This window comes from Cyanistes caeruleus, chromosome 4 (assembly GCF_971803275.1).
Source record: "Cyanistes caeruleus chromosome 4, bCyaCae1.hap1.1, whole genome shotgun sequence".
Lineage (NCBI taxonomy): Eukaryota > Metazoa > Chordata > Aves > Passeriformes > Paridae > Cyanistes > Cyanistes caeruleus.
In genome coordinates this window covers 80,009,447-80,032,416 of record NC_141704.1, presented here as the reverse complement: position 1 = coordinate 80,032,416, position 22,970 = coordinate 80,009,447, and the positions used below count along the sequence as shown (strand labels likewise).

Sequence of the window (22,970 nt, the reverse complement as noted above, 5' to 3'; positions counted from 1 at the left end):
ATTTAGAGGATTTAGTATATCAGAAAATTAGTACAAACTGTATTTATACAATTTTTTTCCTACAATCTAGAAACAAATGTTGCAGGAACTACAACTGATGGCTTTCCCCTGAATAAATGAAGGAAACATGATCCAAGAAAAGCTTTAGATAGAAGTTTTCTCTGACTGTGAAGTTGGAAAACCAGACCACAATGAGCTTTGAAATGGATTGAAGAGCCAGTCACTACTAAAGTTTAGGGCTGAAAATGACACCCAACCTATTTCTGCAGTGATGGTGAATGTTTTTTAATGCTCACTGATGTTTGGTGAGTCTGCATCGTGATGAAAGCCCTGCTGAAAATTCTTCAGTAAGTTACAGGGAGATAAACCGGTGTGTGAATTTGAAATAAAATGCTGGCACAAATGTTCTTATCTCAAGTGAACATGTGAGATAAGCTGATCTGCAAGGGAAGCCAGGTCTTTCTGCACTGGGATTTAGCTGGGAGTGTTGAGCTGTAATGTCTTGCCCTCTGCTTGGGGCCCTTCAGGTTTAATGTCAGCTCTTTCCATGGGTGGGAGAGGCTCGAGGTTGTCTCCATGGGTTCAGAGATGGAGACTCCAGCTGAGCTTGTTCCTTGTCACTGTCAATTCTCCCCACTCTCAGAATCAGTCCTTGTGCATTTTTTGATTGTAGATATATCCTGAAAAATCTCTGAATAGTACATATGAAGCAGAGGATTTTATTTTTTCTTTCCCAGTAAGGCTTATCTTGCTATAGATCCATTACTTGAATCATTATGGGAAGTGAGAAGGAGGGACACAGCTTCTTTTTAAAGACTTTATGTTTTCTTACTATATATTTAATGTATTTTTTTGTGCTTGCCTGTGTTATGTGTTAAAATGTTTGTCTGTGATTTACATGGCATCTGATGCCAGTATATTTCAGATTAGGCTTTTATTAGGTCACAGCATAAATAAGCAATTATTAAACTCTTAATTTCTGCTAGATTATTACAGTGAAGTTCAGAGTGCAGAAGTTGTGTTAAGGCAAATACATATTAGAAGAATAAAGTAGAAAATGAAAATAGTCAACATTTATTCATAACTTTTTCTGCAGGAGATGTTCACTCTCCAAATATAATATGTTAAATGCATCAGAATCTAAACATTGCAGGAAAATATAGAGCTGTTTCCAGCTCTGTGGTTGCCGTGGGTTTAGATCCAGGAAAACACTCAGGAAAAGATTTAATGTTCATCTTGAGCTGATAAAAAAGTTGTTTACATCCAACTCTTCCCCCTGTTTCTTCCTGTGGATTCTTGTGATTTCCGTAGAATTCAATCTCATGCTCTTGCAGCCCCTGGACTGAATAGATTGGTTTGCTGATATGATATAAAAATAAACTGAATAAAAAGGTTTTTGCATTTGGTTTTATCTTCAGTCACTTAACTGAATAGACCCAGCACTGCATCCCAAAAATAGTGGGACAGAGAAGGATGTGGGAATATGTAAACATGAGCAGGATGAAGGACACAGCTGCACCTTTCTACAGTAGACTGTAGTTGGAACAGCTTTAGAAGAGCTGGGCAAATTTCAGCTGAACAAGTCTCTGGGAACAGCTTTTCTGCCCCCCAGGTTTCTGGAACATTCTCTGTCTTTGGAAGATCATGGAGGTTGATGTCAGGGAGCCTTTGATGACTGAGAAAAGATGTGTTGTGCACCCACCCTGAGGCAAAGCACAGAAGGGACAGAAGCTTTTGGGAAGGGATCCCCTCCTCTGCTCAGCATTCATTAGACCACATCTGGAAAACCTCTTTTGGTTTTGCCATCCCTTTGTGCTGGAGGAATGCTGAGTGGCTGGAGGCAGTGCAGCATGGACAGGATGACAAGGGAGCACTTTCCCTGTGAGGAGACAGACCTCTCAGCCCCCAGCACACATGAGGAGCTTGTTGAGAGGCTGGAACCTTGTCCTGATGTGGCAGGACAAGACAGGTTAAAAAGAGAGAGTTTCAGACTGGATATTAGGGAAATCCTGCCTTCAACGAGGACAATCAGCCAGCCTAACAGATTGCCCATCCTCAAAGACTGGACAGGCAAATGGCCAGTGACATGAATTCAAAACTGGACCATTGGAAGGGTTGTGATCAGTGTCACAAAGTCCAGAAGAGGTCCAGTCACTGCTGCTGTCCCTCACTCATCAATAATGAGGCCAATGCTGTCTAACATGCTCAATCACAACCTGGATGATAGGACAGAATATCCTCCTGTACCCTTACTTGATGGTAAACTTAGTTAAATATCCTTTTAAGTCCATTCCCACTTGATTTATGATTATTGAGCCACAAGAAAACATCTTTAAAAGATCTTGGAAGTTCTTTAAGGTACTGCTGCTGCAAGACGTAATCCGTGTGAAAAGGTGCTGAGCACTCCAAAATCCATCAGCCAGAAAAGGCAATTCATAATACACTGTGTGACTTTGTTTACATTCTGTAATGCCCTTGTAGCCTTTTAAAAGAGTCCCAGAGAATCTGCAAGTAGAGTATAATTAGAGTTATTTATTAGTGTGTTGTGGTGTGTCACTCCAGTGAGAACACTCCAGTGACTGAGCAGAACTTCCCCTGGAAAACTGGCACTTACTGAGCTTTTTAATAAGCCTCTGACACTAAAGCTATGATTTGCCTTAAAATTTTATGGTTTTTCTAATTAAATACATCATATTTTCATTTAACGCTACTTAATGTTCCAGTAAGTGTAGTTTGATCAGAGTAAGGTGCTGATAGTCTGAGTGTTCAGATATAGAGTTCTACTGCAGATAAAAAGGGTAACAAGTAGATATTTTGATTAAATTTTGTATATAGATAAAAACTGAGATCCTGAAGTGATTTTTATAATCATAATTCCTACTAATAATTATATTGTTTATGTACTTTTTGGCCTTTTCTCTGAGCAATGGAAATTGTTGCAGTTGAGTACTGCCAGTTTTATTCTCAGGTTCTCACTAAGGGTTTTGTTTTGCTTGGTGCAGTAGATAATGCAAACAGTTCAGGGCTAGAATTACTAATTTAGAGGTGTCACCATTAGAAATAAAACATTTTATAGAAATATAAAACATTTATAGAAATAAAACATAGATACAAATCTAGTAGGAGCTGGTCCAACTCAAGTTCATCTTGATTGTACCACACTAAAAATGTATCTGGCAATGACCTATTCACAGCATAGGAGACCTTGCACCTTTCTGATTTATAAACAAAAAGAGAAAAATGCAACATATTCACAGAAAGCTTTTAGGTTGCATTTAGTTGGTTTTGTTTAGGGTTGATTCTTTTTGTTTTGCTTGTTTTTTTTTTCTTGAGGGCAATGTGTAAATTTATTACTGACATTCTTTGGACTTTCTTTGGCTGTGAGAAGTTCCTGCAGAACTCTGAATTTCTCTTATGAGAAATTCATAAATGATTTTATTTTCATGCACACAGTGAGGATAATGGTAGTGAAAAAAAAAATAATAAATCAAAGGTAGCTGTAGGATTCTGAAATTCAGGAATAGGAACAAACCCCAGGAATATAACACTGCTGAGCATATTGTAGAGGCACTAATGGGGATTAAGACTGTGAGGAAAAAAATACCTCAGGGTTTAACATCTGAATCTTGAATTGTTTTAGATGCTTTGTGTGCCCACAGCTGTTGACTGCTGCTGAAAGAAGCAGGAGGGAAAAGAAGAATAGAAACAGGTTCATCAGCAGGTATTTTCATGTAAATACCCAGTTGCAGACAGTTTATTTCAGAATCAGTTCATTGGAATTTTAATTAGCTGAGGTTCTATATGAAGCTTTAATTAGTGTATAGAAAACTGTAACTTCTCATAACACATTGATATAGTGATGGCAGCTCAGTGGGTGGGGTGGGAAGAATCTCTGTTTCCAGTAGAGCTGAACACCTTGGGAAAGATGCACTGAGAGCCAAGAACCAAGCAGGTTGTTACTGAATGGGTTTGCAGAAGCAGACAAACCAAACAGGAGAAAAGACATCCATTTTAACATGTTACAACTTTTTGTTGTGGTAAAAACGCTGCAGTGAAGGTAATGAATTTTGGATTTGAAACTCTCATAGGGCTGGATTTTATGTCTTTGCTTGTCTTCGTGTTCTGCTTCCCTTTGGAGGCCTGCTGGTGTCTCAGAATCAATTGTTGCCCAGAGGGCAATGAAATAGGAGAATTTTAATGGTCCTGCAACTTGATGATTTGCATTACAATGCTGCTGCTCCATTTAAAGGGCTCAAATATCTTCAGTGTAAAAGTCCTGAGTTTGGTAAGGCAAGAGTGTTTTTTTGAGTGTGGACCTATCACAATTTATAAAATACAGACTCAGTCAAGGGGCTCTAGATACCCTCTAGATATGGTTAAAAATCAGAGATTTTCCACTTTATTACAAAAGTGATCTGCAGATTCCAACAGAGAGAGTGTAGGTTTTGTTTTCTATCACATCCTTGGCTTGATTTATTAAAAAAATAAAATGAAATACATAAACCCTTCTGTTTGTTGAACTGAAAACAAATGGATGTAGGTCTCCAGTGATCCCAGCTGGGTCAATGGGGATATTTTCTGTCTGTCTAAATCATAGTGAGATTTTTTTATGTTCACTTTGTGTGTCATAAGACTACCATTTATAAGATAAGAGCCTCATCCTGTTCCTGCTGAAGTCAATGGGAGTTTTTGCAATTGCTTTTCAACAGTAGCAGGATTGATGACTGGAACTGAGTAGCTGCTGAAAGGTTAGTTTTAAAGCAGAATTGTGGTCAGAAAAGCAAAGTGACCCTGTCAAGCTGACATGCTGAGAGCACTACATTTATTTTTTTTCTCAGTGACAACCAGACCAAATCTGCTCAGTTTACAAGTCAAGCATTTTTTATTGACTTCCAGAACTGCAAAGTCAGCCTCAGTCTGGAGAATCAAAGCTGTTACTTCTGCTTCAGCCTGCAGAAGATGAAACATTTAGAGCTTGGTTGACGTGGCACTGATGCATGGTTGAATCCAGCCTGCCTTCCTGTGCCTGTCCTGAAAGCTGCTACAGGAAAAATGTATTTGTTAGGACAGCAAACAGACATGGCTTGCAGAGATAAGGGGAAGTAAGGGCCACTTTTATACCTTGTTTCTAGTTGTACCTACATTTTAGTCCTTAACCTCATGCCATGATAAGGATTTAATGTTTTCACATTGTTTTAGTCTGGGGCTGCAGCCTAAACTGTCTTCATTGCAAAATATGTTTTCCAGAAGTGCCTGCTTTTTATGATAAAGCTCATTTCAAGGTCAGTTTAAAACTTCAGAAGCCAAATCGGAAAGAGGCGACTCCTTCCCCGATCATGCAATTCCTTATTTACTCTCAAGGGTTCACCAACATCAGGAATACGGAGGGAAGAGGTAATTCAGTTTATGATTTAAGAGATCTTAATATCATTTAATTGCAGGTGGGGCTTCAGCAAATGCTGGCTTGTCAAATCTGTGCTTTAATCTGACCCTGACCTCAGAATCTTGATGTGGCTTGCTGATTTCTTTATGATGCTTTATACCACACATACCATGTTGGATAATATTTAATGGAAGCCTGCTGCCTGAAACTGCAGCTATTTTTAAAGCCAAGTATTAATGACTCTTCTGTAAGTCTGAGCATCCACTGCACTCCTTGAACTCAAATGAACTCCTTGGATGCTACAGAAGCTCATCAGATTTTTACTGCAAGAGATTTTTCTCACACCTTCTCTAGGTTTGGGGTCTTTTTATTCCTCAAATTCAATGAAAGGCCACAAAAATATTGCTGTTTGCTTTCACCTCTAGAGTTCCCCCTTTCTTCTGTCATTTGTTTAGTGAGTTTGTTAATCTGCAGGTGAGACTTTTTTATTTTTCTGAGAAAAAAAAATGGGGCTAGATGGTGGGGAGCTGCTTGTTGATCCCTTTCTTCATCCTTGGTGTCTGATGAGCCTTGGAAGGGCAGGGGAAGGTTGTTCCTCCCCAGAGAATGACTGAGCAGGCACAGGTGAGGAATGTGTTAGGGAGATGCTGGAGAGGGCAAAGAGTGGGACAGAGGATGTGACAGGCAGGTAGAAGTTTGGAGATGAAGAGGATGAAGAAGAGTACAAAACTTCTGTGCAGAGGAGCTGCTGCACTGTCTTGGAGATGGTAGAAATTGTGAAGCTCTGGAGGTTTCTTCCAGCCAGAGCTTCTACTTGATAAAGGTTTATGGAAAATAATTCCTTGAGGAACACCATTCTAGGGCTACAGGTTGGTTTCAAGCCTTTCTGTTTAGTGCCCTTTATTTTTGTCATTTTTTTTTTCCTCATTTTTTTTTTTTTTGTTGTTCCTTCAAGTGTCAGAAATTGGAAGTTTCTGGTACTTGTCCAAGTGCTCTCTTTTTTAAAAAAGTTAAATGATTTTCTCTTACTTTTTAAATTCTGTAAGGTGTGGTCATCATTCACATGGATCCAGCTTTCTTTTTTTCCTGAATTACATAGGTTCTTCAGGAACTGTGATCTCTTTCCAGTTATGTAAAAAAGCCTGAGTGGAAACACAAAGTAGAACTGAGCTGTGTGTGCACAGAGATCAAGGTATTGAATCCAAAAATATTACTGTTTTGCTGCAAGTGCATAGCTCAGATTTCTTGGTATAAGCAATTAAACATTTTCTGGAAAAGTCTGGGTCTTAAATTAAAAAATAAAAAAACAAACAAAAACCAAAACTAACCCAGCAGGGAAAACAATATCCTTTCCCATCCCCATTTGGGAAAACAAACCAACCCACTGGAATGTATGGAAGTACTCAAGTTAAAGACATAGGAACCTCAGCTCTGCCTCTTATGCTTTTGCAGTAATAGAAAATCCAATTATTTCTCTTTTTGCCAAAAGAACCCCTGAATCTTTCAGAAAACAGCTCATGATTTAGGAGCAGGAGGTTCTCAGACTTTGTCAAAAGAAGATAATGTGTGGTTAGCTTTGTGTAAGTACAAACATCAGCTGTGGGGTGTGTGGTACAAAACTGATGTGCTCTTACAGCAGTGCACGAGCCAGAAGAAGCTGTTTGACCTCATCAGAAAAATGTTATGCTTGAAGTTGTTCTGGAAAAAGCCTTTTTTTAGCACTTTGTAATGACCCATCCCCTGGTCTGTGCTGTTCATCCAGCTGTGTTTGCCCCCAAGTTCTTCTGAATAAGTGCTGTGAGGATAATATGATCTCAGGAGCTTCTTGCTAACATAATTTCTTTATGAGCAGGGACACAACCTCAGTAAAGCTGAAGTATCATCATAGTTTAGGAGTGAAAACAGGCACCCTCAAATTTCTCCTGAGGAAGAGAATTAAACCTAAGAAGTCAGCACTATTTGGATTTTCCATGAATGTCACATCTCCCTTTCTCATAATATATATAAATACAGGGCTTGGATTTGTGATTGTGGTGTTGCTCATGTTAGAAATGCACAGAAATTCTATTTATTTCCAATTTGTGCATCTTAACAGTAACATGTTTTATTTTTATACAGTAAAAAATGCATTTACCTTATTTGTATTTTACACCTTCTTTTAAGTCTCGTCTCCCTTCCAAACTCAGGTGAATACTGTTAATATACCAGAGTTATAGAAGATGTGTATGAAAAGAACTCTATGGACAAACACCTGTTATAGAAACACTTTATAAATCAGTGGGAAATGCCCCACCTTCTTACTAGAAAAATATATAAACCACAACTTGCCCGAAGTCAACTGGTATTTTTCATCTTATTCTCTGTGGTGTTGAAGTGGCCTCCATTTCTGCCAAGTTCTATTGGATTTGCAGTTGTTCATTATCAGCTCTGTGAGAGCTTTCCTAATTTCAGGGCATTCCAAACCAGAAAGGGTCCTTTGGTTGGCACAGCCTCATCTATATCTTGTTTATGGACAATGCCATGGTCACCTCAATCTGACAATGCTTCCCTGTCCCATGAGGTCCCCTGACTTCTGCTGGTCAAACAGAAAGGCTTTCTGCCTTGGAGACGGACAGAAATGGAGCTCTTGAGTATTTATGTGATTAGCTGGCTCAAACAAACAAATCTGTTAAGAAAGAAATCACAATAATCAAGCATTCACTGCAGTCTGAACCTGACTGCCTTCACTTCCAGAGGTTTCCTGGGAGGATTTTGGGGGTGCCTGCATCAGTGTGTCACTGTTGAATGGGAGTGTATGGATGTTAAATATGAGCAAAAGCAGGGAGCACAGTGCCTGGGGAATAGCAGGCTGCATAACTGTCTCAGTCTCATCTGAGAAAGTGGCCTGGGAATTCATAAGGAGGAATTAAAACAACCCTCAGAGATAGAAGACAGCCTTGCAGGTGCTGTTTGTCTGTTCCTTGTTTTTGAGAAGGTCGAGGGGTGGTGAACCCCACTGACCAATGATGGTGATGTGTTAGTTCACTGACCAATATGAGTTTTCTGTATTTTCACATATCGATCTATAAAAGAAGATCTGAGGTAACAAACCTTGGAGGAACCCTCCTGTTCCAATTCACAAGAGTTTGTGTCGTGCTTCTCACCATTCCCAACAGTGCAACAGGACTGAAGCAGCTTTGCTGATCCTTTTTCATCCCTCCAAACCCCTGTATCCCCCTCACAGATCCCTGGAGCTGGCAGATTCCTTCGCATTCCGGCGGCGGGAGCGTGGCTGATGCGCTCCAGCTGTGGAGACACATCTGGGGCAGGGCAGGTGGGCATGGCTGGGATGAAACGTCCCTGCCTTCACCTCCTCCCTTCCATCAACCCTCTGATGGCACCTGGCACCCTGCAGAGCCTTTCCTAATGGAAAGTTCTGTGTCCTGCTCATGTAAACAAAGCCTTTCCTAAAGGTGGGCTTAGTTCCGCTGACTTCTGTCTGTGAAAGCGTTTGTGTGGTGTGTTGTAGCATGATGGGGATCTAAAAAGTCTTTTAGTAAAACATACCTGGAGTTCTTTTTTTCAGTTTGGGGCTCTTCTGAGCACAATCTTGCTGTTCAAAGTTTTTTAATAAAGTTTATATCCCTTTTAAAATAGCTTTAAAAATAAGAATAGTTTTATTTAAGAATACTGGTATTTTTAGAGTACTGATCGGGATACCCTGGGGTATTAGGTAAAATGTGGTGTGGAAGTAAAGGATATTCAGTTTAAATCCTAGAATTAGTTCAGTTGGAAGGGACTTTTAAAGATCATCTTGTCCAGCCCTGCTGCAATGAGCAGGGGAATCTTTTACTAGATCAGATTGCTCAGAACCTTCTGTAATCTGACCTTGAATGTTTCCAGGGATGGGAAATTTACTGCCTCTCTGGGCAACCTGCTCCAGTGTTTCTGCACCCTCATTGTAAAAAATTTATTCCTTGTACTGAGTTCAAATTTACTCCCTTTTAGTTTAGAACCACCACTTGTCCTACTGAAAAATCTGTCCTCACCTTTCTTATAAGCCCCCTTTAAATTGGAAGGTTGGACTAAGGCATAAATTGTATTGTATTTGGATACAGATAAGCAATAGAAATAATCTGTAAATATATTTCAAGTATTCTCTGCGAGTTATCCAGGAATATTAATACTGTGTTTATTTTTAAGGTGTTGTTTAACATATTCCTTAGTTACTGATGGACTACAAAGTATTTCATTATCTTGTGTATATAACCCACAGTTATGATAACCTATATCCCACCATTCTGCTTCTCTCCAAGCATACCAGAAAAAATATTTTGCCTTCTCTGCTTCATTAAAAATATTTTCAAATAGGGATTTCCATATAGCTACGAATTCTTCTAGTTGCTCAGAAATTCTTTATTTGTCAGCCAAGTTTTAGCAGCATAAACTTAGATATTAAAAGATCTGCAATCTGTGGCTCCTACTCAGGCTTCTGGTTAGTCTGAGGCAATTAATTTAGAGTCAAGGTGCTGCAGATCTGAGGGTTTACATATTTGTATGGAGTTTTGTTTGCTTCAGCTTCTTGCAGTCTGGCTTCAAGAATAATTCTTCTGCCATTTTATTAAAAACAGACAACAGAATATTACTATGAGAGAAAAAGAAACCCAGCCTAAACCACTACTCAGACACTGTCACAGACAACTTTGGTAAGAAATTCTTTTATTTAGAAGATACAAGAAATGAAACTCGACTTTGGAGTTACTAAAATTAGGGGGACAACTGTCCAAAATTAGCAGAATTGCTGCAGAGAGCAGGAGCTGAGCAGGCTCCCATATCTGCCCATATTGCACTGAGATGCACATTTTGGATTCCTGTTACTGCTCCTTGGAAGTTCATTTTATGTTAAGTTATTCATTCCCTTAGATGAACTCTTTACAGTCTTGGGAGACTCCTGTGGATGACAGAACTCAAAATACTCACCAGAGATCTAATTTAGAGTAACAATATTTTATTAGCAAGAAGTATTTAAAAAAAAAATCTGGCCAGCAAGCAGTCTATCCTCTATTAAACTTTAGCAAAAAAATGTTTGCCCTTCAGTGTTTTTGGTTCCTGGTTTTGAAGAAATGCTACAAACTGAGAGCTTATTCTGTTTATAGCTGTCATTTTTCCCTGCAATTAACAAAATTGCTCCTGCCTCCTTTTAAATACAACTTAGCCACCTCCTCTGTATTGTTCTTTCATGAAGAGTATTCTTGACTTCATTGACATTCAATAATGTTGAGATATGCTGCTAATTATTCCCAGCATGAATGCCTTCTTATAATTGCAATTTATCATGAATGCATAAGATTGGTTAATGATTTTTTTAAAATATTTTATTTTTTTTCCCCTCAAGTCTTGAGGGTTTTATTGTTTCTAAAGCTGCTGAATAACCTGCTGGCTTGAAAATAATAGTTAATGCATACCACCTACTGGCAATAATTACATCAAAGCTTTTTGCCCCTTCTAGTGTGCTAATACTGCAGAGCTTTTTGAATTCTTTCCAGCCAAAGAGCTGAATTTTTCTGGGTGCATCAGTGTTATGAGGAGCCTTCTAGCAGAAGATGAGTGACTTTCCTCTGTAGCAAATAGGTGTGTGTGTTCCACCTGCCCCCCTGGGAAATTCCAAGGCATAGCAAGCACATTCTCAGATGAATATAGTTCATAGATAACCAACTTCCCACTGGGGTGTAGGCAATAAAGATCTCTGAAACTGATTTGCTGAAACCAGAGCAAAAAAGGAGATGGAAAAGTTGACTTCCCAAAATCCAGTGGTGGCAATTATGTGGTGGATAAATGCCTAGCTATGGGCTTTCTCATAGCTCAGGACAGATGGGCTCTGGTTTGAGCTGATTCCTGGAGCAGATATTTAAAACTTGTTTCTCTCACACTTTAACTCTCCATTTCTCCTGGGACTGACTCCAGTTTGGTGGGTGGCTCCACTGCTCTGGAGTTTTCTGCCTGGAACTGATTGCTCATAAGGCTGGGAGTGATAATTCCTGCCTTGGAAGAAGCTCTTTTATATAGTGGCAGAGTATTGAATTTTATTCCCCTATTTCCCCATGTTTCTCGGTAAAGAATGTGTCCTGAATGGAAGCAGCAACAAATACAATAATATATATTCTGTTAATAGAGATTAATTTGTGTATTTCAAACTGCAGACACTGAAACAAAATTCCTTGGCCGTCCATGACACTTATTGCAGTGCTCATGGACTTTGAAGTGAAGTAGATCTTTCAAAGACTAAACAAAAGTGTCATTCTAGGCATTATTATGAAGATCAGTCTCTGTATGCTCACTTCTGGAGGAGGAGAAAGCCAAAAAAGAAGGTAATTGGGTAGGACTTGATTCATCACTAAACCCCCAAGTAATCCTATTATAATTTTTGGACTTGCTGCTAACTACTGGATTATTGATACTGCTAATTGAATTTGTGGCATAGGCTTTCAAAGAGCTTTAATTCCCATTATTGTCTGTACTTGATATTGTGTGTGAAGATTCACTGAAATGTGCAAAGCAGCAAGGGATATAAAAGAGGCAAATGTTGGCAAGAACTCAGAGTGACCAGACAGATTCAGAAAACAATTATGAAAAGGAAAGTTATGTTGTTTCTGCCCTGTGACTTCTTATCTGGACTGTGACCTTGAAAGTGGTGTTTGCACTGCCTGCCTGTGAAAAGCAGCTGCTTTCCCCACTGCATTTTTCCATGCATTGATTAGAAAAAGAAGGGGTGGGATTTGCAGAGCAACCTCCTTGAAGCACATGTCTCTGATTACTTCAGCATGGAGGTTTTTCTCATCTTGTTTTACACTACAATAAGGTATTTATTCTTGGATTATGCCTGCCTTTGGTGGAGAGAGGTTTTTGGAGGATGGACCTGTGTGAGTTGTGAAAATATTTAATATCTGAAGCTGTGTAAAATGCTGAGAAGTAATTCCTGCCTAAAAAAAATCAGCTATCTTGTTCAGTGCTGATTTGAGTCACCTAAAATAGATGGAATGACATAATTTTTTTTTCTGAAGTGAAACAATCTTGAGATTGCAAGGGGTGCAGGTTGTGGCTCTTTCCTTTTTCTGTTTTGGGTTTTTTTTTTACAGTTTGGCAGCATAGAGTAGAACTTTCTTCCATCAATTCTAAGTAAAGCAGGATAAAAACTCTGTGTCTGCCTTGATTCCAGAGCTGGGCATGTGTGGGCACAGGGAAAGAAGTGTCAGGAGGATGAGAAACCCCTGAGCTGAGCACGGTGCACCCTTCCCATGAACTGGAGTTCCAGCACAGAACTAATCCTGCCCATGTCATGGACCAAATGTGTTCCTGAATGACCCTGACACCAAAGTCATGCCAAAATTGCTTTTCTTTTTCTCTTTTCCTTCCTGTTCCAGCTGCAATTAGATGGATGAAGAAAAATGGCACACTAAGTGATATATTTAGGGGCACGAACAGCCAAAATTTTTAAGCAGATTTATTATCATCTTAGAAAAACCAAAACACTGAAACCCACACTATTTTTAGACAGGTCTGTCTACTCTTTTAATCTGATTCTGATTTATTTTTATTTTTTTTTTAAGAAAAGAGGGCCTGTGGTTTTTTCCCAGAAATTATATTTATGTTGCTGTATGTCTGGTGTCTGTAGAGGCCAAATGCAGAGAAATAAAGCAGCTGGTACTGGCTGTATTCATGTAAATCCTATAGAAGTTTAGTCAGGAATAATGTTTAGGTAAAAATTGGGTTAAGAGTTAAACATCTTGTACTCAGTGTTTTAAGGGGCCAAACTCCCATTTTTCAGTTGCAATAAAAGGTTCAGCAGAATGTCAGGTCGCTGAAGCTCAGCTTGAACAGGGAAAAAACTCTTCCTAATTTAAAAACAAACAAAGCCAAAAGAGAACAAAAAAAAAAAAAAATATTGTGCATTCCCATTGCCACTTCAAGTTATTAGTGTCGTGGAAAAAGTTGGTCTGTGGTTCAGCTCCAAATTCCTGGCATAGACAAGGGCTTGCTGCTGTGTGCATGAGATGGAGGGAGGACAACCTGTGCCTGTGGTGGTCATCAGCTGCTCTTCCCATCAACCCTGCAGGGCATGGAAAGCCTTGCTGGTTTATCTCCTGCAGGAATTCCTATGGCCCATTCATAAAAAGCTTTCTGTTTTGTTTGGAAATATCCTTTGTACATGGTTTAGTGTCATCCAACTTTATTTTTCGTACTTTAAAATAAGAAAAAAAAGTGCATTATCTATTTTTTCATCATAAATGCACTCAAGCAAAAGAAAAAAAAAAACCTTTTGCTGCTTCTGATGTCCTGCTGTTACTCCCCAGTGTTAATGTCTGACTTAAAGATTAATTAAAATAAATATCAAGTGCTACTGAAATAATTAATAAATTATACAATTTACATTCGATTGTAAGTGGAAGAATGTCTTTCACTTCCCTTTAAAAAGTCAGCATGGTTCCAGCAAGGAAGGAAGCATGTTAATTACAATGCCTCCATGAGACTTAACAATTCATGGATGAGAGTTGATCAGAAGATGCAAAGGATGCAAAGTATTTTAATGTTTGATACTTCAGTGCTTCTAATCCCAAAGGTTGCTACTAAAATACATAAGAAAATCTGTTGTGCCATTCCAGCAGTTTGATATTTCCTGAACATTTCTCCTTAGAAGAGTTAGAGTTGTTTAGAATTGGATGCTGGTTCCAAGCAACTTTTGGCATTGCAGTAACAATGGAGTTTCTCCTAATTTATCACCTGAAATCAGAATTAGCTTTTTTAGCTTTTTACAAAATATCCAATAGTTTCATAGCTTTTTTTTAAACATGAGCATTTTCCTAATACATAAATTCCATAAACATTTTCCTGCCACACTGATAAGAACAAAAGATTGAAACAGCAGATATAATGTGTCTAAGGCACAGCCATAATGCCTGGTGTAGCTTATAAAATAATTTGAAGATGTTAACACATCTCTGAACATATTTTTTTTATTTGGAAAGTAATAGCATCTGTAAATAGAACAGTTATATAGTAGCACTGTTAATAGAACAGTGGCAAGAGGAAGAAGAATGGACAAGGGTCTTCTAGAGGGCTGGCTATCAAGTTATCTACATCTATAAGTTATAAAATCATATTAGATATACAATCACAAAACCAGCTGTGCAGGGTCAGATTGAACAGATTTTGGAAGAGGGGGGAACTATGATTAGGTCTGTACAAAGCTCAATGGGAGCAAAACTCCTTCTGAAGTGGAAGCCTTTGCTGTTTCCAGCCAAATTTAAATCCCTCTTTGATAGCCTGGCAACTTCACAGCCCCCATTAAAATGTTTTCACCTGGGGTTTTTGGTTTGGTTGGTTGGTTTGCTTGTTTTTCCCCTTTATCATCTTATTATTTGAAACTGTGAAGAAAATATTTAAGAAAAACAAAAGGGCAAATACCTTGAAAATATGAACCAAAATGGACAGCATGGTAAAGCTTTATAAGCACTGAAGGCAGGATTTTGGAGATTTGGGGCCAGCAGAAGCAGTGCTGCCTCCTCTGCCTGTCAGAGGGGGCTAAGCAGGAGATTTCAGATTTTCACCTCCAGGACCAGCTCCAAGTGTGAGGTGTGACCCAGTGTCCTGGGATAGCAGCTAGCTTGCCTAATCCAGTCTGGGGTACAAATCCATGGTGTTAACACAGCCCCATCTGCCAGGATTTATTCCAGGATTATTGCCCTTGTAGTTTCATAGAAAGCTTTTCCTGGGAGATGTTTCCTTGTCACTGTGAACTGAGCAGGGAAATTCATGTCTGCCTAGGACTCCCAGGCCCTTTTATTAAATCTTGTGCTGTCCCATTCCCTGTAGTATAATTTAACACTGCAGAGCAGTAGGAGACAACTGAAAATAGTTGTGTTTGTGATGCAGGCATTTAACAAATTATCTCAGCAAATCTGAACAATTATCCAAGTGCAGTGCAGAATGTGTCTGCTAATTGTGATGGTCATTATTCACTTACTGCCTGGAATCCTGAGCTCTTGTAGCTATTGTTCTGCTGATTAATTTCAGACTTACAAGTGCTCAATTTATTTTCTGTACATGTTTTTATCGTGTCTATTTCATTACAAGCACAATCTTTTCATTTCAGTTGCAAACCTCCTTTTTTTTTGAGGCAGGAAAGGTTGTGTCTCTCATAAGTATCTAACAAACTAATATCTTGATTGTAGTTTGGAAAAATCAATCAGAAATGTATCTAACAAAAAGGTCTGTGGTTATAGAGACTGCTCAGTGTGGATATAGCATTCAGGCTTAGAAAAAATTCTTGGGAAAGGATTTTTTGTTGTTTTGTTTTGCTTGTTTCTAATTTGGATTAACAACTTTTTTACTTTTTCCCCTGGGAGGGGGGAAAAAAATGGGGACCACAACAAAAAGAATAGTGTTTAATTTGATAATGCTGATTACTATTGGGTTTTGACCTAAAGGCTCATTAACCTTTGTCCCAAAAAGCTTATCTAAATAATTCAGCGTTTATATTGGGAGTGGGAGAGCAGAGGATGTGGATTCTTGGACTCTTTTGGAACATCACTGGCTCTGCATTTAGAACAGATTTGACCTTTCTCAGGCTCAGGTCCTGGGCTCAGTGTTCACCAGACTTTCTCAATGACTTTTTGTTCTTAAGGAGGGGGGAAGCCCACACTTGTCTGGCTTGAGAATTGTTTTTAATGAAGGTTTTAGCTTGCAAAATTAATACCTTCAGAATACAAGTTTGAGGTGAATGTCATAAAAAGAGAATATTCTGCTCCACAGTCAGTTTTGGGGCTTATGTGCTGTTTCTTGCATTGCTTGGGGAAGACAGATGATGTTGATGCTTATGAGACTTCTTGGTAATTATTTAAATATATTTCACTGCACTCTTGCACTATGAAAAAGAGTAGCAAGATCAAATGAGGGGAAATACTTCTGTCATTTTATGGTACTGCACATCTGTCTTTGCAGCTGCAGCACCATGGCTGACAATTCTTATTCCATTTCCTGAAGAGTGAACATATCCACTGTGATTTCCATTAGTTAAATCTACGTATTTGTGAGAGATACAGGACACAATTAAGTGGTTTTACTATAGAATTTAATACTTTATCTTAATTTTTCGTAATCTGTAAGTACAGATGCTTTAAAGGAACTAGCAGAGATTACTTTAAGGGTATTTTTGCATATTAATTTCTCTGATGAAAACTTACAAGGAATTTTGAGAAGTTGAGATCATCACAAATTTGAAAAAAGAAGTTTGTGTCAGGAACAGATATCAACTCTTCAAATCTTCTAAGCACTGACTAAACAAAAGTCAGGAAGGTTATATAGGGAGAGATTCTTTTCTAGAGTACCATCTCAGTTATTGGCACAGTTTTAGGGGAAGTTTAAGAGCTATGAAAGTATCAAAAGCATAAATTCTTAGTTCATCTCTACAAATTTCATATAAATTCATATGAATGATTTAATATAAATTTCATATAATTTCATATAAATGATTAAACATAAAATGAGAGCATGAAACTGAGATCATCTAAAGAAATAAATTAGGGAAATTAGTCTTCATTGCATTCAATGGAGGACAAATTCAAACTTCAAAACAAGTTGCAAGTTTTTCTAAGAAATTAAAGTATTAAAAAACTAAATATTTTTTAAAATATTGGTGGTGCAAATTGTTTCAAGATTTTCTAGGCTGGGTCTTGTGAGCATCTGCTGTGATGTTAATTTGATGTACAATAAATTTAAATTTTAAATTCCTTCTGACCACTTGCAGTCGCAAAGAACTGCTGAATCAAGCCCTCAGTACAAGTGAGCATCAAGCAACTACAGCAGGTTGAAAGTGAGTGAAAATGAGTGAAATAACCAGTCCATATGAATAGCCTGAATTTCAAGAGGGAAAAGTCTGTTCTAAATCTGAAAAGGTCTACTGTATATTCCACTCTAAAGCTGAACCAACACTTTGCAAAAATATCAGTTGATTACATCTTTTTAAGTGTTTCATTTTGTGGGAATTTCCAGACTGAAATACTCCAAGGCCTTTATAAAGATGCTGCACACTTGAATATTTCCAGTGGGTGTGTGTGAACTGGAAGAAAAAGGTCCTGTGCAAGTGTTGGCTGGGAGATCCATCTTGCCTGAATTAACATTCTGCTTTGTGCTTTCCTGTGGTGGAGGCAGAGACTGGATTCTCTCTGTGCCCAGTGAACACAAGACCATGTTTACACTTGCATGTCAGGATTCCAGTCCTGAACTGTTTCTTTCACTTGACTGAAGGAAGTCTAGACAACCAGATCAAGAGCAGGATGTAGTTGTCTACAGCTGGCTCAGCAGAGCTCTTTTTTTTTAATGCCTAAGTCAAGCTATCTAAAAGTGAGGTCTCCAAAATGGCTATTTTGTTTTAAATATTTCTTTAAAACAGTTCACCATGCTTGTCATAAGGATTCACTCAGATTACTGAGTAAAAGTAGCACAATAGGAACGAGAACAAACTACTTTCCTTGACTAAACCTCAAAGCACCTCAGAGATTTGTATTCACTTTAAGAATGCTGAGCAATTTTTTTGCTCTTTGTTTTTGTTTTTTTTTTCTTTTTAAGTCTGATGTTCATAGTTAAAGCTGTGAAATTTCACAGATAAAAGGACTGATTTCCTTACCCCTGGTATTTTTCTCCCAAGCAGAGGAGCTGAGCAGACAGCCCCAGTGTTGTGACTGTGGATGGGTTCATTAAATGAGTGTAAGGCTTTGGGAACTGAGTTTACAGCAAGGAATACCAAGTTCAGGTGAGCCTGTTCTGGTAGGATGGGACTGTGCTGAGCTTTCTGCCACTGAAGGATGGTTAGGAGGAGCTCTCCCTGGAATGACCCAGAGGAAATGTGAAAACTGAGGAATTTCACATTTCACACTTCAGGAACACCTGGCTGATGTTTTCCCAGCAGAAGTTTCAGTGCAGGATTGGTTTGTGCAGCCTGTAAAAAGTGTTGTTTCCATTACAGAAGAAAGAGAGTGTGGCTGCAGATCTAAAAACACAAAACTGAGGTATTGGAAGGCCAAGAAATCCTAAAGGCCCTGAGAAGCTGCCTTTAATTGCAGCCCTAATTCTGACTAACAATGCTTTGAAATCCATAGATGAAAGGGATTCCTAGCAATGTAAATTGATTATTATTTTGATATGGCATATGGTAGTTCTGAGAAGATGGGCACCACTCAAATATCTCACTGAGAAGGCAGATTAAAGGAGTATTTATTTTCTTTTCCCTCACAGTACACCCTTCTGTCTTTTGCTAATTGCACTGATGTGAATTTTTGCTGGGCACAAAGATACATATTTGGTCCAACAGTCTGTCTTACTGCTTGGAACATTAAAAAGTTTCACAACAGTTTAATTTTCTAATTTAATTCCAAGATAAATAGCTCACACATAAAGTATTAAAATTCTCAAATCCATGACAATATAACTGGAAATCATAATAATTTCAACAGGTGAAGAGCTTCTCTCTGGAAACAATAATTTTTAGTTTTTTGGGGAAGTCTTTTAGTTTTGATGAGAAGAATTTTCAACCACACAGTAAATACTCTTCTCCAGTAGAGCAAACTGACAATGGTATAACTTCACTAATTGAAGCCTCCTTTCTTTGTTTCAAGAATGAAACTTGTTGTTATAGACAGATTACAGTCTAATGTACAGATGTACATTAATGCATGCAATGCATGTAATGCAGTTTCCTGAAGGAGATTTAAATTTAGGTGCTAGTCCTTCAAAAGACAGCAATTTAACAGGGTAATCAAAAACGTGTGAACTGGCTCGCCCAGACAACAGAGCAAATGGGACCGACTTCACTTCCTGAAGCTGTGACAAAGCACTGATGACACTCCATGATGAGTGTGAGTGTGCAGAGAAGCCAGCTGAGATAATCTGTGTGACAACAGCTCATGGTCAAACCCAACGAGAAGAGCTTCTTGAAATTTGTCAGGCAGGATATCTTTTGGCAAAGTTGGTTGTTGGAATGTGAGATACAGAGTGTGAGATACAGAGTGTGTGCCCTTGTTTCTAACAGTTCTAGGATTCAAAGAAACACTGAATTTCATAGAATATGAAATTCATGAGCATGTTTTCATGGTGATACATGAAAACAAATGCTAAAGTTAGATAGAAGTGTAAGTGTGCAGATTAGAAAGTTTCTTAAATCACTGGGTGAAAAAGTAGAGAACAAGAGACAAGATGGAGGATTTAGGGTGTTGTCTCTTGTCCTTCTTCTTTCTTCTTCATGTTCTTCTCCTAGAGGTTTTTGGGTGGTGGTAAGCGATTGGATGGAAAATACCATAGTGCAGCACACAGGTGTTGGGTCATTGGGTCCCTAAAAAAAATAATTTAGTTGGCATCTGTTAAGTGGGTAAATGGACATATAAAAGACCTTGAAGAGGATCTTTGTAAGCCATTTTACCCTTTTCTATCATAGTGCACACAGCTCCTTGTACCTTGTAATGCTGATAAGAAAAGAATAAACAACTGAGACCGAACAAGAGAAAACTGCCTCCCTCTCGTCAGTCTTCAGTTCAAAGAGAAAAAGAACCCAATCCAAAAGTCCCTAATGAGACAGTTGGTGAATGTTGTAGTTGTAACCAGGTTCTTTGTCGCTATACCCCAGTTTGGTTAGGCCAGGCCAGCCCCTGGCACACGGCAGCAGATGTAGGGGCTGCCCCCAGAAAGCTGCACAATCAGGGGTACGGCTGATGAGCTGTGTGGGTCAGGCTGCCATGCTCTACAGCTTTTGGTAATAAAGAAAGCACCAAGGGCAGGGGTAAAGGATGGAGAGGAGCCTTTGGTGTGAATCCCAGAGAGCTTTATTCACCAGGGGGAGCAGGGACCAAAGAGCCCCAAGCACTGCTGTGCTCAGGATTTTATACAACTCAAAAGTGATGGGAGGGTATAACAATCAAACAATGGGGGAACCCAGAAGGGAGGAGCAAGGGGAGGTGGATTACAGTGCAGGGACCAACAGGGCTGAGAGGGTGGAAAGGACCAGTCACCTAGGCCAATGGGGCCTCGAGGGCCAGGAGATGGACAGGGAAAGGTCTAGAACAAAGGGCAGGGTTTACAACGATGGACAGGGAAGGGTCTGGAATAAGGGACAGGGTGTACAATGATGGACAGGGAAGGGTCTGGAATAAGGGACAGGGTTTACAGTGACGGACAGGGAAGGGTCTGGAATAAGGGACAGGGTTTACAATGATGGACAGGGAAGGGTCTGGAATAAGGGACAGGGTTTACAATGATGGACAGGGAAGGGTCTGGAATAAGGGACAGGGTTTACAATGATGGACAGGGAAGGGTCTGGAATAAGGGACAGGGTTTACAATGATGGACAGGGAAGGGTCTGGAATAAGGGACAGGGTTTACAATGATGGACAGGGAAGGGTCTGGAATAAGGGACAGGGTTTACAATGATGGACAGGGAAGGGTCTGGAATAAGGGACAGGGTTTACAATGATGGACAGGGAAGGGTCTGGAATAAGGGGCAGGTCATATAGTGACAGGCAACCAGGATTGGACAAAAGGGGGGATTGACAGGGAACATTCTGGAAAATCGGGAAGGGCTTTGGGGTGAGTGACACAGGAGAAAGGTGGGGAGCACTTAGGAAGAAACCATTCCATTTTCTGGGGGAAAAGTATTCAGGAACAACCATTGCTATAAGCAATTAAACAATTAACAATAAAAAACCACACCACCACAGTTCTTGATGGTGACTCTTCTGTACCATGAAATTCACACTGCTCCAAGCCTTTAACCTCACCTGCCTGCTACATCTCTAAGAGCCTAGAACATTTGAATATGTGAACTCATTATATTCTTTCATAGCACCCAGCCTTCCTTTGCTGTAGGTTAAAGGAAGAGAAGTAACCTGCCACAGTAAATGATGTCTTTTTATTTCTTGTTTTGCATTAAATTGAATATGATTCAGTCATATCAATCACTATGATTTACACAGGCAGTGTCAAATTCCTAAACACTACTCATGGCTGGACATTTCAATGTCTACATTGGAAAACTGCTGTCATGGAGATTAGTGGCTTTGCTCCTTTTGATAGACAAATTATTAATTCTTAGTTTGGTTCACTTAAAGTAAAAGGACAAAGGCTGATTTCAACCTGAACTCCTGAGCTTATTTCAAAATATCTGCCACAAATTTTTCAGTCTTAATGTTTAAAAAAAACCTAAATTGTGCTCTGTCTCCTGTGGGATTGAAAGCTGGCCTAATGAGCAGATAAAACTGAAGGGCTCTGTAACTTCTAACTAGTCCAGGATCACACTGGAATTCTAGTCTGATGGACATGTTATGGTACTCATGCTTCCCACAGTCACAGGGAGAGGAATAAACATGTTTATAATATTTATTAATTTTAATGGGATTCATATTTATAATGGGATTTTTATTCAGGAGGTTGAGCACAAGATTGTTTCTGGCTGCCAGAAAAAAAATACCAAGCAGGTAAATCCTTATTTCAGGAACTTGGATGATTAACTCTGGGCTGATAAAATCTCCCAAAGCAAGAAAGAGAGAAATGCATATTCTTCCAAAAACAGCAAAAGATCTGGAATTGTTTTTTTGGTGTTTTGTTTTTGTTTTTTTTTAATTTTGTGAAGAACAGCTAGAGATGGAGGTTGCATGCATCCCCTCCAATGTTGTGTTGCACAGTCCTTGCTTATTCCTTTCCCAGAAGAAGCAAGCCCAAATTCTCAGAATTCTCAGAAGAATGTTTTATCTTGTAGTCTAACACTGTGGAAGAACTTAAAGGCACAGTGAGAAATTTCTGCATTAAATACTTTAACCACTCCTTGCAACAGAAGGAAAGAAATCCTCTTTTCAAATAAGTGCCTTCACCAGTAGGATAGGAGTCTTTCTTTTCTGATCCCATCCCATAGCTTTTTAATTATTCCATGCAGAGCAGCACAGCTTGAACAGTAGGCTGGAGGCTAGGTCCTTTAGCATGATAAAAATAAAATAAATAATAAATAATCATTAATTAATAAAAATTTGGAATGTATTTAAATTTACAGGCAATTTTCTTCTCACAGGTCAAAAAAGGAATTTGTTTGGAGTTTTCCATGTTCACAGTGTGCTGTTTATTGACTGCTGTTGCACATACTGTAGCACACCCTATTTCCCCAATCTCACTTGAACAAATGTGGAGGATATGTTGTTCCTTGTCAAGATCTGATTACCTGGTTGGTAAATGTGCTGTGTGTGCAGCAGGTTTATCCCTCAGGAGAGCTGGGAAGAAAAATAAAAATACAAGAAAAGTTCAAATACACCTCCAGCTCTTGGGAAAGAGGAGCTGCTAAGGTGAGCAGTACTGAGGCAGTTCTGAGGCATTTGCAGGTAAATTTTGGGCCTGATAATGGCACATCTACTTGACAGTTAGCAAAACCTAATTAAAATATTTTAGAAGCTTTTCTGTCTCCACATGCATGATGGAAATGTCTTTGCTTGCGTGGTGGGCTGACCCTGCTGTCCTGCAGTGCCTGGAGGTGAAGGAGACTTTCAGGTCCCTGCTGTCCTCATCAATTTTAGCTGCATCT

The 22,970-nt window shown here is 39.1% G+C and overlaps 1 protein-coding gene across 2 annotated transcripts in view; it reads left to right on the top strand.

Moving 5' to 3' along the window:
- Positions 1-5,305: 5,305 nt before the first annotated feature.
- PIK3C2G (phosphatidylinositol-4-phosphate 3-kinase catalytic subunit type 2 gamma) overlaps positions 5,306-22,970 on the top strand; it is a 250,762-nt gene continuing 233,097 nt past the window's right edge. The window contains exon 1 of one of the 2 annotated variants that reach the window (XM_086885512.1): positions 5,306-5,394. The gene's annotated coding sequence lies outside the window, so the exon portion shown is untranslated. The remainder of the gene's footprint in view (positions 5,395-22,970) is intronic. The other variant, XM_086885513.1, reaches the window with a different exon arrangement.